Source organism: Xenopus tropicalis, chromosome 2, assembly GCF_000004195.4.
Source record: "Xenopus tropicalis strain Nigerian chromosome 2, UCB_Xtro_10.0, whole genome shotgun sequence".
In the NCBI taxonomy this organism is placed as follows: domain Eukaryota; kingdom Metazoa; phylum Chordata; class Amphibia; order Anura; family Pipidae; genus Xenopus; species Xenopus tropicalis.
The window spans coordinates 125,086,598-125,093,391 of NC_030678.2; the positions used below are offsets into that span (position 1 = coordinate 125,086,598).

The 6,794-nt window shown below is 34.7% G+C and overlaps 1 long non-coding RNA gene across 1 annotated transcript; it reads left to right on the forward strand.

The window, feature by feature from the left end:
* LOC116408874 lies at positions 1 to 6,018 on the forward strand. Its single transcript, XR_004221354.1, has 3 exons — positions 1 to 909; positions 1,527 to 1,580; positions 5,835 to 6,018. It is a non-coding gene; the product is annotated as an uncharacterized LOC116408874 (long non-coding RNA).
* The last annotated feature ends 776 nt before the right edge of the window (positions 6,019 to 6,794 follow it).

The following is a 6,794-nucleotide window of genomic DNA, read 5'->3' on the forward strand; positions in this document are numbered from 1 at the left end:
AATTGAAATATGCAATCAAGTTTCTATGTCATGTAATATTACTAGTGATCTCAAGGTATCTATGTCATGTAATATTACCAGTGACCTCAAGGTATGCATTTCCACTCAGAAGCTCCAAGGCCTGTGTGTCTGAATTCAAAATTTACTGATTTCTTGCACTGATTGGAAAAGCTCCTCACTGCTTTAAAATCACATGCAAATGTAGCAGTTGGATCAGAAGCTGATATACAGGTATATAATACATTTAATAAGTGCCTTATTTATTATTATTCTGTTTTTATATAACGCTAACATATTCCACAGTGGTTTACAGAGATAGTTGATCATCCACATTATTCTGTGCTTAAGGGGCGTTAACAAGCTAAGGTCCCTGTCACATACACACAAAACTATGATCAATTTTAAAAAAGTTAACACAGGGGATCTATATATCTGAATACATACACATCCACAGGAAATTGCGAGAGTTTACAGATTGATGTTTCCTGCATGTATGTTTTATAAACAGAAGTATGTCCAGATGTTAAAGCAGTGATGATACTATGTAATTAAAGGAAGCTTTCAGATGAATGTGACTTAAAGGAGGGGGAGGTATGGGTGGGCTTTCAGTGTACATCAAACATTCCTGATCCTCTTAGGAGTAAAGAACTCTTTTCCTCAGTCACGAGATTCAAACAGGCATGAAGAGACAGTGCAGAGGTAAAACCTTGCCAGAGGGCTGGGTTGTAAAATAGTAGGATTCCAGTTTCTGATCCCTGTCACCCTGTACTATAATATATTATGGTACTCTGTACATATATTGTATTACAGGTATGGAACCTGTTATGCAGAATTCTCAGGACCTGGGGTTTTCCGGATAATGAGTCTTTCCGTAGTTTGGATCAACATACTTTATGGCTTAACATCCAGGTATTTGTGGTTGTATCTGTTTTAAAACCACGACTAAATTAATTTCCAGGAATGGCATTTACTAAGAAATCAGAATTGTTGGAACAGTTGTGGAAAAAACACAAAAAACATGAATTTTTGACTTGTCAAACGTAAACCGCAACTTTTTCGTAAAAATAAAATATATATTTTTCAATTGTAAAGGGGACATCTGCCATTGACTTCTACATGATCTTGACAAGTTTTAGCTGGAGTATTTTTGCAATCTGAATTGTAAATTTGCATTTTTGTGACAATTTTTTGCAAATCGGAAAAAATCAAGCAATAGTAAATGCCCCCCCCCCCAAAATAATCCTAATAGGATTGTTTTGCCTCCATGAAGGATTGATTATATTTTAGTTGGGATCAAGTACAAGGTACTGTTTTATTATTACAGAGAAAAAGAAAATATAGTCAATCCTGCATTCTCACCAGACATTTTTATTCTTCAGTGCAGTCATTTTATTACTTGTTTCATGGTTATTGCTGAACTGCTTGCATACTTCACCAGTACTAGAATCAGATTTGACATCATATCTCTCTTGGTAAGGATTTGCCAGTCAGCTTTAACCCCTTCTCTCTGTTTTATACCTTTCTAGATGGAGTGACAGGAGTTGACAGAGGGTCCTGTTCAAATCAAGCACAGACTGACTGTTACTAGACTTATTTAATATGTATTCTTATACTTCTAATGTATTTCCTCAATGCCAAGAGGAACAATCATTTTAAGCTATAAATTATACATTCAGATCATTGCTGTCCATATCTTTCACCACTTATTAACCATACTACTTATTTAGGTAACAGATTATGATATAAATATAAGTAATCTAAAGACAATGTCGGACTGGCCCACCAGGATACCAGGAAAACTCCGGGTGGGCCCAGGTGTCAGTGGGCCCTCCTACTCCTGACCATTTGGCCTGTTTCATGGTCATTCCCTATTTCTGAATAGGAACAAAGAGGAGGAAAAGATGGAAGAATAGATGCTAGCATGTAAATAAAAGAGCTAAGAGAATAAAGAGGTTGGACGAGGAAAGGATGAAAAATAGTTTGAAGAGTGAGGTCTAATGTTTTCTGATGGGCCCCTAAGTTACCAGCCCAACACTGTCCAAAGAGGTCAAATGGAGCGCTTATGCAGATTTGGGGTCAACAGAATCTCTTAAAAACAATATTTGGCCCACGAATCTCCATTTAGATGATTGCATAAGATATTATTTAGGTTTTTTTTATCACATGTAGAACACATTTCATTTTTCTTTTTTGATAAGGACACAGTTCTGTAAATACTTCGGCGCATCCATGGTACAGTACATCTGTAAATCAGTGCTATACAGCCTGTTATCTCATTGCTGCAGAACTACAACTCCCACAATCTCCTGGGAACCAGATGCAGGGAATTCCACCACAACTGGAAGAACCCAAGTTGAATATCCCTCATGTAAATGAATGATAGCAGTATTCATATGCAACCCTGTTTAAAGTATGCTAATTCTAAAACAGGAAAGACTAAAGGTTCATCAAGTCTGTCTATCCCACCACATGGGGATTTCTTTTGGGAAGCAAATCTTTATGAATGGACAAGAAGAGAGAACAAATAGGAACTCTTGGTCATGTAGACATTCTTTATTGAGTACAACACTTCATATGGTAATTTCCACATCAAAGCTTTTCACAAGGATTCCTTTAAGAAGTTTTTTTTTCAATATAGCAGCTAGTAAAGACTTCATAGATACTATATGTTTGTCTTTGGTGATTATGAGAAGTGGCAAGGCCACATTCAAATATGAATTCTTACTCAACACTACAAAATGTACCTATAACTTACAAGAGTCATGAATAATCTAAATATGTATACATTAATTAGCGACTTACTAAAATGTATGTATAATGTTCTAAAACACAAAGAAATTATTCAGCCTAGAGTTTCATGGCCTACATCCTTGTGCATTCAGGTGGTCATGGATTTGCTTGGTATCTTCTAATATCCTTAAAATGTACATTACCATTAGTCCCTATATAATACACAGAAGTCCTAAATAAATTGTAAAACACATCCATATAAATAATGCTTAGTCATATTATTAGTTGTGGTTGGTTCCTTTGATGTCACTTGAGTCTCATTATTTACAGAAACTTGTGTATTACAAATTCTACCATGTAAGCATTCTTCATTTACAAGTGAGGGGGGGATACATTATTTTCTATACACAATAAATGTTTATTATATTACTTATAGTCAAAAATATAATTTTAAAATTGACAAAGGGTAGACAAGCCTGCTGTAGGTGTCCTGCCAAATTCTAGCCTGGGGGTGGCCACTACACTCCAAGACAATAATTGATCTCAATGGTGCTTACCTAAGGCCCCCTGTGTTGGTCAAGCAGGGGGCTCACAATTTAACTGCATGGGGCATCAAGATTTCTGAAGGCAACCATGATTAAGGGTGTCAGATTGTTATATCAGGTATGTCTGCAAGAGCAGCTGGGGTCCTCACACTTTCTCCATAGTCAGTTGCATGTAAAACCACTTTCATTAAAGGTATTTGCATCAAAATGCCTTAATGACTTAATTCTTTTTAATGGAAGGACCAAACAAAAATGTTTCTAAATTTCTTGTAAATGACATGATTTAGACTCTATCTCTTACTTTAACCAACTGTAACCATTTAAATGGATTAACTGGAGGGTCCTTATGCTTTAGATTTATTTGTAATATACAGTTATCTCTCTTACTGTTAATGGATGTCTTCTCTGACCCCTTGGAATGTAAGCTCTTGGGCTAAAACATCTTTTCTACTCTTTTCATATTAATTGTGTGCTGATAGATTATAGTTATATCAGCCATCGATTGTTGCTAATTATATTTTACAGCCATGTGACCAGTTGTGCAAATGAATGGATAAGGAAGCCTGTCATGGTACAAGCCAAGTAATGGGCTAAACAGGGTAAACAGCTTTTGGACAGCCCACTGCAGGTGAAGTGGCTCCAAGTAGGGATGAACCTGTGGATCAGTAAAATGCTCTTTTCCCTTGGTGTGCTAAGATTCTAATTCATGTTGCTGAAGGTTACTTTTGGCACAAATGTTTTTCTATGATAAACAACAGCATAAGGCATTTTGTGCAGTTCAGTTATGAAATGACTGTGAAACTGTACTTTTCCATTGGCTGAGGGTTTCCCCTCCCTGAAGTTTTGGCAAATGTGTCTTCAGAATGAAAAAGTAGTGTTAAACATTACTACATTGGACACAAAAAGTGTTAATTCCTCATTTATCTACTAGCAGTTTTGGTTGACAAAATCTAGAGATTCATTTATTTTTTATTTTTTTGCAGAATTATATAACAAGAATACGCAATAAGGTTTTAGACATCAGCAACTTTCTTTTCATTTCACTCTTTTTCAATTACTTAGTGCTATAATGTCTCAGGAAAGACACGCTGCCCAATTTGGTATGTAGACTCAGGAAATATAATGTGTACTTTGTAAGAATATATTTATTTTATGGAACAGTTTCACATTGGCATGGATGTCATGTACAACTGCTTCCAGTTCTAAGAAAGTCAGTGAGTAGTCTTGCAAGTTACAGACCTATTCCTGCCAAGTCAAGTATGTAATCTAGCATATATCTGGCATAATATAGTTGTATTGTGTCTAATAAATCTAATATGAATAATTATAAAATACCATGTATTAAAAAATTAATATAACATATAAAATAAAGGGCAATACTATTTCCACTGATTAACACCCAGCCAGTGTTTTGGGGGGGGGGGCTGGGAGTATCTTTAATAATGCTTTAGTTTACCATATTGGCTGTGCTAGAAAGTTTAAATTATGATCTTTCTAGTTGTTTAAATGTGTGCATACAATGATGTGTTCAGCAGTTATACTCAACTACTGGATAAAAAAATATTATTAATCATTATTATATTAATAGAGGTATTGGATCCCTTATTTGGAAACCCATTATCCAGAAAGTTCCAAATTACAGAAAGGCCATCTCCATTAGACTCCATTATAAGCAAATAATTCTAATTTTTAAAAATGATTTCCTTTTTCTCTGTAAGTATCAAACAGTACCATGTGCTTGATCCCAACTAAGATATAATTAATCCTTATTGGAGGCAAAACAAGCCTATTGGGTTTATTTAATATTTAAGCATTCTGGATAACATATTCTATACCTGTATGGAAAAAAACATATTTTTAGGGGGATTTTATAATTTTGGAAATATGTATTGCAACAATGCATAAACAAACCAGTTTAAAAAGCAGTATATATGGGGAAGAAAGCACTATATAAAATGCACAGTTAAGTACAACCCACTCAGTAAAATGTACATCTGGAAATGTCACCTTGTGATATATAAAATTAGATTTTTTTGGAGGATTACAGAAACTTGTTCTTTGTAATTATAGTTCTTAAAGGTATGCACAGCCAGACTGAAATAATAATAATAATAGACTTGGCACATGGCAATTACCAGTACTGTAGGTAAAATGATGAATTTGTACTCTCCCTGCCTTTTTATAAAAAAATAACCACTAAACTGAAAGGTGAGATGATTTTTTTTAATATAATTTCTTCAAGAATCAGCTTTTTGACCTTTTGATGTATTTCTGTGCCTTCAGAGATTTAAAATTGCCTTTGTCTGAAATTTGTTGAAGGCTATCATTTCTACCGCTACTTTTGCCCATGGCATATGACTCTGCTCTAACTCTAAATGAAACAATAAAGTGATTTTTTTAGTTGATTACCAGGGCTAAATGAAATCTTTGCAGTGCCCAAGGAAATGTATGCATTTGCCATAAATGAGTAGGAGAGAACGGATATAAACAGCAGACTGCAAGTTTCAGCACTTTTCTACAACTGCACAGTGATAACTTCTTTCCAATTTTTTTTGGCAGGGAAGCAGGACAGGTGGACGCCTTCAGGTGATATGTGGGGACAGATTGATTGAATTATTCCACCCTGGGAGATTAATGTGTTACCTCAGCAACCTGTTCACATTCTTGTAACCCAATCATATTGCTCCATACTGTATGTTTAATATGCACCAGAAATCATAAATAAATATCTGAAAAATGCAAATAATCTGTCAGCATTACATTTAATTCTATTACTCGGCATTAAAGTTACACTAAAGAATTATTTGTATAGTTTAAAAAATAAATCCTTCAAGGTAAACAAAAGGGGGAATTCTTTCAGATCATTAAAAAGGAGGCCAGTTAGGATTGAGATAAGAATTAGGGGGGCATTTACTAACATTCATATTTTTCTTTTCACAATTTGCACTAATTTGCTGACACGGTTTTTCATGAAAAATTTTTTCGCCCATTTATTATGCTATAAAACCACATAAAACACTAATACAAAACTTCACCATTGAAAAGCTGCCAAGGTCATGTAGAAAGAATTGTCCTAGGCAAATTGAAACAATTGTTATTTAATTTGTGTTTTAAGCGGTTTTGGAGTTTTTGGTTTTGTGTTCTTTTTATTTTCCTTCCACAATTTAATTTGTTCGTGCTTTTTCTAATGAGATCTTTTAACTGACCAGACATTTGTAGGAAAAATATTTTGTTTAAAATAGGCTTAAACAGTCACTACCAAAAAACAAATTGATAAAAAATGAAAGAGAATCCCGTAGCCTCCATATATTTATATCTAAAAATTCCTTATTGCTGATGTTAGTCCAGGATGCACAAGGAACTATACAGAGCACAGTCATGGTGGTGCCACATGCCATTGGACAAGTCACCTTAGGCCTATCCCAAATGGTGCTGATACTTATCCTATGTTTATTTGCATGACGAGGATCAGCCGGTGCCATATCTTAATGCTTCTTTAAAAAAATGTAAAATGTGCTG